Below are 14,175 nucleotides of genomic sequence, written 5' to 3' on the forward strand. Positions count from 1 at the left end.
GCTTTATAGCATACAATTGCTGTGCTTGTAAGAAGGGCGAATTCATTTATATGTACGATGACTATCAATTACTTACTTGTGTGTTAAATATGGATTTATTTGATAATAAACATTCCATTTTCAATTTAAATCACTTCAGAAGTGAAATAATTATTAGTATTGAACGTCATTTAGTTATTATTGAATTAGTATAATAAAAATAGTGATCTTACCAAGGTCATTTAGTTATTTTTAAATTAATATAATAAAAATAGTGATCTTACCAAGAAACTTGGAGTTCCTGGTAGAGTTCCTGAATTGAGACCTTCCGGACGCCCAAGGAAGCGCTAGTTGGATGTCGTGATGCAGGACATGAGGGCCAATGGTCTAACCACCGAGGACGCAAAAGACCGTGCAAAGTGGAGTAGGTTGAGTAGGAGGGCAGACCCTGGCAATAGCTGGGATTAATGCCAGGAGGAAGAAGAAAGAGAGAAAGAGAATACCGGGAGTACTCGGTAGAGTAACGAATTTATACAAAATTACTTCAGTTACTCCTTTATTAGATAAATTGAAGAACAGTATTTTAATTTTAAATTATTAATAAAAAAGTTTTGTAAAGTTTGATATTATTACCTTCATAATTTTGTAATAACAGCAGCTGGAAGAATTTGTTAAATTATTTAATATAAATTTGAGACTAGACGTCGGAGGTACAAACGTGACTATAAACACGATATGTTATGGGTTCGATTCCCCATCGATGAAATGAAGTGGTTAATATTTTCATTTGCTCTCTTTGATAACAGGGCAAAGCGCGGCGTTGATTTCCACCACTCAACACACAATGCCTCAAAAATTGTGGTTAGTGAGAAACGGAGTGTCTTAACACTACACCCTCTGTCTACCCTGCTGTATACAGGATACAGCGTGTAGCTCAAAGAAACAAAAACTTAAGAAGAAAATGATAGACTTCTTGCGACACTTCAAACACTTTATAAATAACGTACGCCCACTACACATGATGTCTGTTAAATATTAACGCACTTTCTAATAAAATAGATATGCATCAGTGAGTAACAATAATTATGTAATTTAAAACTATTTTTATCAATCATAGCGCAGCTTTTAAGATGATGCTCATACTCGTACACCTACGTCTTCATTTGTTATTGACCATGTTGCTAGACCCGCCATTGGAGAGTGTTAGAATTTCACTAATGAAATGGAAAAATATATTTTATAAAAAGCTTTTGAGAATTTCTTTAATTTAATTTATTGTTATAGTAACTTGTTTTGTTCATATTTATAGCAAATGTATATAAAATAAACAATTTATTTCTTTAATTAACGAGATTCTTAATTAGTCGTGAAGTCACATCCATACATATATTTAACATTACACTAAAATGATTGTCATATTTGAATGAACTCAACATTAATAAGTAAAATAAATTATTATTAATACCACTGACACATGACTGTATCATGGACAAATTAAATAAACAGTTTTAACTTAATATTAATGAAATGATATAGTTTCATTTAAATATTTTATAATTAAATGAAACGACAGTAATGGATAAATATTATTTTCTATTGTTATAATTATAGTGATAATACCTACCATGTTAAAGTAAAAATAAAGAAATATATAAATTTCTTTCAAGAAAGTGAGAAACTGAGTGTGACACTAAGGTCACTCTACAGCGTGAAGCTGATTTAATTTTTTTGAATATAGATAATATAAATAAAATTTATTTCACCTAGAACATACGTTAGTTAATAAAAGACGTGTTGATTGATGAAGCTTGACGTGACAGAATTAATACGATTAACAGTAGACAAGTACCGTCACGCGAAAATCCTCAATTAGAAGGGTCAACGTTAAATGGCACTTAGGTATTGGTACTACCCACCAAAGACGCAATCGGTCGGCCACGCTTATCAGCCCATTAGTTATAACTACTGAGATCCATTCTCGTAGCACTTCTTATCGACACCTACGCGCCTTACCTACCTTAGTGTGAAAGGTATATTTCACATTATATGTTGTTAATAGGTACATATATAATATATATTTTTTTAAAGTACCAGACTTTGCAAGATAAAAGTTTCGATTTTAACTTACGATTATGACTGTTATGATTATTTTGCACTAGCGAGCGCTTGCGGCTTCGCCCACTTGAACTATGTAATTATTAATTTACTAATCTACACTATTTTCTTTTTCTAATAATAATTATTTTAAAAACAATATACAACATTCTTTAAAATGCTATTACTAATTTATTTACAAACCGATTAAAATGAAAGTAACTCCAAATATTAAAGGAAGCCAAAATGTATTGTATAATCTTCCGTTACGATTTTATTATAAGTACAAATACAATTGATGGCTGCTGCCTCGATACAATTTTCAAGAAAAAGAATCTGATAATAGATGATAATTACAAGCGCTAAAATAGATAAATTTGCATAATATTTTATTATTTTCATAGAATATGGACACATCTGGAATTTGACATACTTTACAGCATATGGTGTTTAGAAACAAACTTATCATAATAACGATAAAATGATTCACTCGACTCTGACGCGTATATGTTATAATATTTATTTATTGTATATGATAAACATCAAGTACTTTTATATTTTACAATTTTCAGTCTCTATTCTATAATTACGAAAAATTACTAATATTTAAATTGAATTCTTATTCAGTGTCACACTGAGCAATGGAGAGAGCAATGCTCCGTATTTCCCTTCATGAGAGAGTCAATAATTAGAAGAATAAAGGCTACAGATATAGCTCGAAGAATTGCTGAGCTGAAGTGGCAATTGGAGGAACACATAACGAGGAGTGCTGATGGTCGTTAAGGCGGTGCGGTTCTCGAGTGGCAGCTGGAACCGAAAGACGCAGGGCATGACCCTTTACCAGGTGGAGAGACGATCTAATCAAGGTCACATAAGCCTATGAATGCAGGTAGCGCAGGACCAATCAGCGTGGACATCTTCAGGCCTATGTCCAACAGTGAGCGTCAAATGATAATCAACATGTCCTAATAATATCAAAAGTAGTAAGAAAATAGATTTAACGATAACGCCTTTAATTTGTGATAGGCATGTAATTAAATATATATTTTATTTATAACTTGGATTTAATTGAAGTTGGAAAGGTGACTTCATGTTAAAGGTTAATAACAAAACCATATTAAAATAACTACTTTATAATCATTGGGTGTCTAACTTAAATCCTCTTTATTAACTTCTGTCTCACTCATTCGATAATTATTACTAAAAATCACTACTTCATGAGCAGTTAGTGACATGGCCTGTAATTTTAATTATAAAATATTCTAATTATTCTAAATGTGTTAAAAACAGATTTTATCATAGAGATCCGATACAAGATTATCGAATTAATCGAATAAAACACTGCGATCGGAAAATGTTTGAAAGAATTTATTTATTGCCCCCATAGGTGCCTCGTAATTAATTGATAAGCTTTTAATCTCTCACGTTCAAATTGAGAACAAAGAATTTCCCACTTTATTGTTAAGAATGTTAATGAAAGTAATGATTATGCCTTAATTTATTAACACGCTTTTAATATAAGATATTTTATATAAGCTTATTTTTATAATGTACCTAATATATTATTAGATTTTTTCTTCTTTCATTGTAGCATGAACTTTCTATAAAAACACTTATATTATAGTTTCAATAATAAATAATAATTCAGTCGAGACGAATAGATCGTTTCACCGACAACTAAAAAATATAGACATGATAATTTTCAAAAACTTAAATCTTCTTAAATTATAAGTTGACAGAGCAATAAATAACACTTTATACTGCCGCTGACGTAAGATGAATAAATAAGCAATAACCCTTAATCTCCAAAGAAATCAATGAAATATCGTGACGACGCGCACGTGGGATGCGCACGCGCATATACCAGCCTCTTTACTTTTAATTGACGCAGTCTCAGGCGATTCCGGGCTCGTAAACATGTCTAGTAGGCCCACGCGCCGGTCATCAATTTGTTTCACCTTAATCTCGTGTGAAAGCATCTGATTAATGTTTTTGTTAAGCTAATGAGGCTCGTGCCGGGTTACTTAATAAATAAATTTTATATGATGCTATCACTTATGGCGACTGTCGACGACGAAATTTTAGACCGATTGAGTATATAATGTCTATGAACGTTTTATAATAACTATTTGGTTGTGAATATTTATTAATTTCATGTAAAATTAATTGTTTAGTTTAGTATTTAAATGTTTTTCGGTACAGTGTGTTAATTAAAATAGTCACTATAATGATTAATTGTAAAAAAATAATGTTAATCACTTTTTTAATTATTAATTTATAGTATTATTTATTATAGATATATATAATAAATACACCGAAGTAAACAAAAAAAAACAAAAAACAAACAATAGCTTTCAATAAATTCATTATATAAAAAGAAATTGTGAAAAAATGCGATAAACTGTATGAAAAAAAAAACTTTTATAAAATAAAATAAAATTGTCCACATGTTCTAATATAATATTAGTTCCTCCTTAATTAGTTTCACGTGATTTGCTACTTGCGCCTATATATCTCGAGCCCAGGAGGTACAGCTGGTGCGGCACCTTATAAATCAAGTCTGCCAGAGGCTTATCTGAGGGGAATAAATCGATATTAGCTCCATTTCATAGAATGTTAATATTTGCAACTGATCCAGGGGAAGTTAGTTTAGATATTTAGGCAAGTGATACTTAGATAAGTATAATATACCAATTTATATATTATATAAGGTATTCGAAATTAGATTATCTTGTTTCTGTTTATATTTAAGTTAATTTAATATTTTTATCAAACTTAAAAATAAACCCTTACTAGTTGCGTTATCGTAATAAAATAATGAATTAAAATGTATAATAGTTAATGAAAAAAAAAAATAACAATTAAAATAAATTAAATCAGCTTCACGCTATATCCCGCACACAGCAGGGTAGGCAGAGGGAATTTACTAATAAGACACTGTTCCTCACTTTCTGTCAAATTCTGGAGGCATTGCGTGTTGAGTGGCAGAATTCAACGCCGCGCTTTGCCTCGACACCAGAGCGAAGAAATGGAAATATAAACGTAAATAAATATTTCACTTCCCCGAGTGGGGATCAGATCCACAGCCATCGCGTTAAGAGTCACACCCTTGTGCCGCTGCGCCATAACGGCCTAAAATATTGTATTTACAATATAAGAGTGGGTACTCTAGCATTATAATTTATCTAGAAAATAACTTAAACTGACTAACTATGATGCAAAAAAAACTCAGTAATAAAAAATATCCGAGTCTTTTCAAACTTTTAATTAGATCAAGTGTTGTTGCTAACTACTATTTATATTCTAATAAAAATATTTTACTTGGACATAAAAATATAGAAAAACTGCTTTAATTATTTATCTATATATATAAAATCGAAAGGTCACTCACTCATCACGAAATCTCAGAAGCTACATGTGCTAGAAATCTCAAATTTTGCATAGAAGTTATTTATAGGACGTAGGTGCTCGCTAAGATGGGAATTTGCAATATTCGACTTCTAAGTGGTTGTTTTTGGGGTCGAAAGTTTGTATGAAACTTCGTTACTACAAATGCTAGGAGTCTAAAATTTTGCATAGACGGACGTAGGTACTCATGGAGACAGAAATTAATAATAACGTAGTTCACGCGGGCAAAACCGCGGGCGGGCCGCTAGTCTCATATATATTACAGCAAAAAAATAATTAGAGCTTCCTCACAGGAAGTCAGACTGTCCAGCATCACATTACGATTGAATCACTACATATTCCAAACACGTCTCTATCTCAAACTCGTACTTGTTTTAGCCAAACTGAACTAATAAGCTTCGGTTTCCCATATTGATCTAATAACTCCATCGATACGACCGTTCGTTTGTATGCATGAAAACAATCTTTGAATACAGATTAGAATTTCGCAAGCGTTCGTCTCTTTAGTTTGCAAATTTTGCAGAATCAAATTTCAACTTGTTTATATAATTAAAAACCCGCAAAATGTATTTAAGATTCGCATATTTCCCACATATCAGATTAGGCAGACGATAACTGGTGTTAAGACACTCTATTTTCCAATTTCTACCCAATGTTCAAGATATTGTGTTCTTACTGGCGTAACTTAACGTCGCACTATGTCTACCACAGCGGAAAAATGAAAGCATTTTTCAAATTGAACGCAATAATGAAAGCATCATTCTCTGAATCGAAGCTGTGGCGTTTACGAACTGCGCCACGACGGCTTAATGAGGCTGAAGTTAATTATTTTTTATCGTACCAACGATCGTATCGACAGAGGGAACCTGGGGCCTAGTGTTAAGAGAAGAAAATGAAATATTTAACATTTTCATTTCCTCTACCTGGTAACGAAGCAAAGCATGACGTTGAGTTCCGCCACTCAATATACAATGCCTCTAGAATTCGGCGGACAGTGGAGAACGGAAGTGTCTTAATGGGAACAGAGTGTCCTAACACACTGAAAAAAATATCTAATCTTATGAGTTTCTTCTAAAATGATGACAAATGCCATATGAATGAGGAAGAGAAAGTGTGTAACATGACACCGTCTTACGCTTTATCTTATGTACGTCTTACTAAGTAAGTACTTTAAGCTATGCAACGCTTAGAGACGCCTCGTTCTATGGCAACATGTTACTCAGAATTGTGAAATAACTAAACGGTGTTTACTTTTAATATAATACGCATAATATTAAAAATAGCACAAAAATGTTATTTTAGACTAGACAGAGGGAACCTAGTATTAAAACACTCCGTTACCTATTTTCAGCCGAACTTTGGAAACGGAACTGAACCCCGCGCTTTGCCTCAACACCAGCGAAATATGAAAATATTAAATATAAAAAAACAAGATGAAAATTTGATACAATTGAATATAAGAATATAACAAACATAGATTGCTTCATTAATATTATAATAATATCCTTACTTACTTATTATTACGTTTATATTTCCATTTCTTCACTCAACACGCAATGCCTCCAGAATTCGGCAGAAAGTGGGGAATGGAGTCTCATAACACTAGGTTCCCTCTGCCTACCCTGCTGTGTGCGGGATACAGCGTGAAGCTAATAAAAAAAAACTATACCTCATACTGAAACTCATATACTAATGTACTGTAACTCATATACTAATGGCGACGTAGTCGTCCCACGCTCGATACAATTCTTGACATTGGCATTCAACAATTGCTGTTATATAAGCTTTTGACACGAATCAAAGTGAAAACGTTTTTACAAAGTTACTTTATAGCTCTTTTTTTTTGCTGACAGTTACTATGTGTTAGTGAATGCTTATGTTTTTTTTTCTTTTTTTTTTAATTTCACGCTTTAACCCGCATATAGCAAGGCATAGGTAATCTAGGGTTAAGACACTCCGTTCCCGACGAGTTCTTCGACGAATTCTTGAGGCATTGCGTTTTGAGTGCCTCGACACCAGAGGGAAGAAATGAAAATGTTAAATATTTAATTTCCTCGAGTGGGAATCGAACCCACAACCTGTCGCCTTTACATAGCAAGTCACACGCTTGTACCCTCGCGCCACGAGTGGCTCCAATTTTCTTTTTTATTAAAATAATAATTTTATTTACAGGAACGAATAAGATGGTTACGAGATTCTTATTGCCTTTTACTAGTAAATATGCTAGATACTTTAAGATAAGAAAAAATAAATAGAGACATATTAATATTAATTATTGGGATAGTATAACTAAATAACTTTCATAGTAAACCATAATATCTATGTAAAAAAAGGAAAAAACAATATTTAGCGACTATTTCTTCGTATATAGGTCAAGTCTAACAAATAGTTCCCCGACCTCAGCCTAGCGCTCGCATTACCTGTAATTGTCAATCGCGCCGCTAATTACCGTCGTTAGGCTTTCCTCGCTTTTTCTTGTTCGAGAGTTCCTGAGAAATTACGCGTCTGTTCGTCTACTGAAGATTTTAGTTGATTGATGCTAATTAATGTTAATGTGGAGAATAGACCTATCATCGCTTAAATGTATTAACATTTTTATTTTTTTTATGTACGAAAATCTTTGATTTGCAAAGAAAGAGTTATTGTTATACTAATTAATGATAATTTATTGGGTCCATTTTGAATTTCAACCTAAAATTTTTCATTTCGTAATAAAGTTAAAATAGTAATCCCATTAAAAAAAATTAAGCGAGTCGGACTCGCATACCGAGGGTTCCGCAATTTCAGTGTATATTAAACGGGAAATACAATTTATAAAAGTTGACACACTTCAGTTAGCGGACGTACGCTCTCCTTTTGTATGAAATGAACTACAATTATAAATTTGTATAGATATTTTTCTCTGAAAAAAAAATTATAATTGTAGGTCCTCTATAGGTTTTGAAAAACGATAAACTATTTTTTCTGAGCTCCAGGAGACAGTAGACCTGAATATTTGATACTATTTTCAGACCGATACGTCCACTCTATCTCGATATCAATCAATCTACAGTTCCTAAAAATAAAAAAAAATAAAAAAAAAATAAACATACAGTCTAATTGATAACCTCCTTTTCTTACAGAAGTCGGTTAAAAATAGAATAGTAGTAAAATGAAATAGAGCAAGAATAACAAAAATGCTAAATTAAAGAGCGCTCGTTGTGTCTATAATCCTTGGCAAATACCAACATAGTATTAATAATTATTATTTCCTCGAGTGGGAATCGAACCTACAACCTGTTGCGATTACCCTCGCCACTAAATAAATTATCACTTGTTAAAATGCCTCTACATATTAGTCCGAACGAAAATTAGTTGCCATATTTTGTAAATTGTAGGTATCACAATATCGTAAATGAGTAGATCAGCGAAACGAAAATTTAATAACACCGCGTTTAGTTCACGATATGTACGTTGTTCATAATATTTTATACGCTAATTTACATATTAATTCCTAAGCTTTTGGTTTGACACGCTAAATTATATTTCTATGTGAAGTTAATTTATTCAATTTGCAGTATTTTCAACTGATGTAAGCTTTTATATGCGGAACCCGAATTACTATATTATTTTATTTTTTTAACCTCACGCTGTATTCCGCACATAGGAGACTAGAGGGAACCTGGGAACCTAGTGTTAAGACACTTGTCCAGCTCGTTACTAAAGTGTGTGTGCGAACAATCAAGATATAATATATATACATTTTCTTTATATAATTTCAAATACTTTTTTCCGAGTATATTTAATGAGAAGCAACTGTCCGCACTCAGCCAATTTATGTAGACTCGCAAAAAACTGACAGACCGACGCGATACGTATAAAATATTATTGTATTTATTCCTATTCTTGGTCTTGTTTTTTAATAATAATAAAAAAATTATCGTTATTATGTTTTAGACTTTAATACTTTGACATAAAGAACATTATCATTTGACTTAAAATATATCTGGAAGTAGTCAAGCGACAAACGCCTTGATTGAATGGTTGGTGTATTCTAAATGAGTTTTCAGTAATGCTATTAATATTAAGTAAAAATTTAAACTGCATAGTTTTTTCATGTACTTCTGTAATAATATTATGATTTTTTTTTAGATAGAAAGGAACCTCCGCAAGTGTGATATCCCACCCAAAACATAAATGTGAAATGTGAGCCAAGTTCATAATCCAATAATGCGACGTTTTTAGGACAATGTTTGTACCTACTAGATTAATACTTGGTAAAATAGCCAAGTCAAATCTTCATGTTTAATTACATTACATATTACATTATATGTAGCTCCGTAATCCACCTCCCGCCGTTCCGGACATGGCGTGTTGGGTGGCGGTCTCCAACGCCGCACTCGTCACCACTTGACACACCAGCGGGGACGCACTGGTGCGTTTCGCCTTGGGGGGACGCCCTATCACTGCGCTCTCGCGAGTTGCACGTGGCAGATGGAACGTTGCAGCCCCGTAAGGACAGGCAGGGGTCGCTCTGGGCAAGCCTTCCATTGTGGACCTACGTACTAGCGAGTATGTCAAACTGAGAATGAAGAATAACGTGCTCAGCTGGTTTGGGCACGAACGAATGTTAAACTTATTATACCTATATTTTTTTACTTCCACACTACAGCTAGTATATAGCAGGGTAGACAAAGGGACCCTGAGAACTTACTACTTAAGACTCTCCGTTATCCATTAAGGCACTTCCCCTTTGTATGTTGAGTGGCGAAACTAAACGCCGTAGTTTTATAATTTTTCATTATGCACAATTTAATAATAGTTTTTTGTTTGTAAAACAATATCTAGATTTGCTAGACTTATCCATTAGAGTTTAGGTAGAGTATCAAACCGCGTCATAATTTAGGCGTGAAATTGATCGATATGACTTTGAGAGGACATTGACCCCGATCAATTATCTGTATCGCGAAACCTTGGAGCGGATTCGACACGAGTATACAAGTGCTAAACAAAGGTATGACCAATTCATGTAATAACTATAATCGGTAAATTGCATATAATTTTCTATACAAAATAAAATACAGATAATAAAACGAAATATTATATAGATAATTAAAAAAATATATACCTAGTTTAAAACTTTTTGTATTGCTGTTTTTGATTGAGGCTTTTGTATAAATCATAATTAGTAGTGTACTAAATATTTTTTTGATATTTCATGTAAAAATAGGTTACTGGTTACTCTGTATAAGAATACAAATTATTAATTGTTATATTTAAATAATAGCTAACAGTTTGTTTGTTCGGTAGAGTTAACCTGGGAATTTAATAGTAAGACATTCTGTTCCCATTAATTTCCCTTTCGTTTCCCATTTTCCGCCTAATTCTGGAAGCATTGCGCAACAACGCCGCGCTTTGCCTTAACACGAGAAAGCGAAGAAATGAAAATATAAAATACTAGCGACCCCCTTGCGGCTTCGCCCGCTTTTACTACTGGATTATTCATATAATGTATGTTTGCAAAGCACTTAAGATAATGTGAAAATTAATTAAACCCTAATGCAACCCGCATTTTCGTAGTTTCAATAAGGATTTTCCAATTGTTTTACACAGCAAGGATTTTTTAGTAGGTACCGTAATTTTAAATCTGTGCTACTAATCTTTTCAAGTACTTATTAAAATATATTTAAATGACTATTTTTAGATAGTTAAATGATATTGGCATCTAAATCTTCGTTGCTATAAAGGCAGGCGGGTTTTTTTTTCGAGCTTGTGGTTAATGCTGAAGAGGGTATTCTGTCCCTGATGAAAAGCAAGCACTACGTGGCTGCCTGTGACGAAAATTAAATAGAATGCATCGGCCGGGAATTGAACCCGGGCTGCCCGCGTGGCAGGCGAGCATTCTACCACTGAACCACCGATGCGTGTAAGGCAGGCGGGCGCGGAGGACTCGCTTGTATAAGCACAACGTCGCGAGGCGCGTTTCACAGCAAGGATTTTTTGATATTGTAACAACTTCTAAAGTACTTATTAAAATGAAAAACAGAAAAGACAGTTTTGATCTACATTAAATGGCCAACGTAACTAATTTAAAACGCGCGGAGCGCGTGCCAAGTTTCTGGGTTTCAGAACTGGCGAGCAGCACCGTGTGTTATTTTACACGAACCATTTGAAGCCACTTTTTACCTATTCGTAACTCAAAAACTATTCCACCTAAAGCTGTCATATTTGGCTCAAATATTTAGACCCCCTACCTGTATATGTGCATAAAATTTCATAAACACAGCTCAAACAGTTATTTAGATAATGACGTCCAAAAATCGTAAATTTTTAGGGGGGTGACTGACCTATAGACCTTAATGTTAACCAAGTTCCAGATGATCTTAGAATGGTGAAATTTAGCATCCGGTTAAGTAATTGGGTGTATGTCAAGGGAAAAATCCGAAACTAGTATTTTTTTAAATATTTTCTTATAATTTTTCAATAAATAGATTCAATTAGGAACATTTACTTATAGCACCTGTAATGAAAGCATAGCAATCAAAGTTAATGATAACTGATTTTTAGGCATAGCGCCTGCCAACAAAATAAGAGCAATGCATTATTTATATATATGTTGCTTTAATTTATGTCACGCGTTAGTAAATATTTTATTTGTTTTGTAGACTAACTTCACTATTACTTATGTAAGCCATCTCAAACAACACGATGCTTTCAAGTATATTTTAAGATAAGATATGTCTCCATTTGTAGCTGAAAATGAGTCTAATTAATGTCCTGAGTAAGCCTGCCATCATGTGGACTTCAAGGGCTTCACGTAAAAATATAAAAATATAATAAATGGATTAACATCCTTCATTATTATTTATTACTAGCGGACGCGCGCAGCTTCGCTTGCCTATTTAAGGGTGAATTCTAATAACCCATAAAACATGTGTTCAATGAAATATTTTTAAGTCTAAATTTCAAATTTTATAATAATCGGTGGCGTTTTAAATATTTTTCTATATAAACTTTCAACCCCTTAGATTCTAGAAAACCATACAACATATGTTCAATTATATACGTTTAAGAGTCTGAATTTCAAATTTTATGAATATTTATGAATATTTGCACCCCTAAGGGTTCTCTCTAGGGGGGGAATAATAAGCACGTGTTCAATTAAATACCTTTAAAAATCTAAATTTCAAATTTTATAAAAATCGGTGCCGATTTAAATTTTTTTCCATAAAAACTTTGAACCGCTATTTCATCTCTTTAAGGTTAAAATTTTTCGAAATCCCTTCTTAGTGGATGTCCAGATTACGAAAGTAAACTTATGTCCAAATTTAACGTTTCTACCATCAGCGGTTAAGGCTGTGCGTGCGTCTTACCTCAGTCAGTGAGGACAAGTCCTTTTATATATATAGATAATTTAAACATTTTAGTACTTATTATACTAAGAGTATTTGCATAGTCGATTAACGTATTTGATATTAAATACCTGAAGAACTTTTATTAAATTAGTGAATCACTTTTACATTTTTAAATATAAATTATTATAAAAAAGATACATTTAAAAATATAAAAAAACCACTCTTCCGAGGGCGGGACAAGGGTCCAAGCCATCGGTGGCTAGGGCTCCAGAGAGAGGAACCTCCGCACAATACGTGCCGTCTCAAGTAACACTGCCTTCTGTATCCGGTTCTTGATCCAACAGCTAAGCGATAGCCTCTTAAGGTGTTGCTTTTCGCTATTAAACCGTTAACCGAAACCACTATCGGCACAATGATAACAAATAACAAATTATTATAACAAATTATTATTACAATATTTAAGTACTAAGTCCTATAAGGGTTCTGTTTTATTGCTTTCGAGGTACAGAATCCTAAAACAGAAAAAAATACACTAAAAAATAAATATAAATAAAAGCTTTTAAAAAGTAATTATATTGATAGAAATATATATAACATTTAATAATAATATACTATCTGTAAGGTCAGTCGTGGCACAGGGGCATAAAGTGTGACTGTAAAACCTGACTGGTTACTGGTTACTAGTTACTGAGTGTTTTAACACTAGGTTCTCTCTGTCTACTCTTCTGTGTGCGGGATACAGAGTGAAGCTGATTTGATTTTTATTTTGAAACATTGTCAGCCTACCAGCTATCTTAACAGAAGTAATTATAAAGTAATTATTAACAGTAAAAATTTAAGTAATTGTTAATAAAAAAAATAAGAGAAAAAAAGAGAAAATTAAAAATTACTTAAACAAAATAATAAAAGAAACCAAAATGTGGTGTCGTGGGACACCACTTAGGAACGAAGTTCGACGAACGACGAGTCCTTCGGCTAATGTAAAATCGACACAAATTGCAAAAAAAGTCGTGCTCAATTTTATGTAGGTTTTCTTGATTTTTTTCTTAAATTTTGCAGATTTGTTTTTATTTAAGTATAAGAAAGTATTTAGAAAATTCAGTATTTTAGGAAATAATAAATTACTTAAAATAAAAAAACATCGTAATTCAAATTATCAACTAAAAAAGAAAGAGGGAGAAAGAGAAAGGTATTATACATTACTCGTCTGTGTATGCGACTGTCGCGCCTGCGCACGTCTCATTTAACGGTTTTATTCCACGCATTTTTCTTACGGTTTTACTATCACATTTTTTTCAGTTCGGTCACGCAGCGAAATCCCTATCCCTTCCAAGCCTGCCGTAAGGAACTTCGTTCCAAT

The sequence above is a fragment of the Heliconius melpomene genome, chromosome 11, assembly GCF_056956725.1.
Source record: "Heliconius melpomene rosina isolate 202511_hmr_F chromosome 11, ASM5695672v1, whole genome shotgun sequence".
NCBI lineage: Eukaryota > Metazoa > Arthropoda > Insecta > Lepidoptera > Nymphalidae > Heliconius > Heliconius melpomene.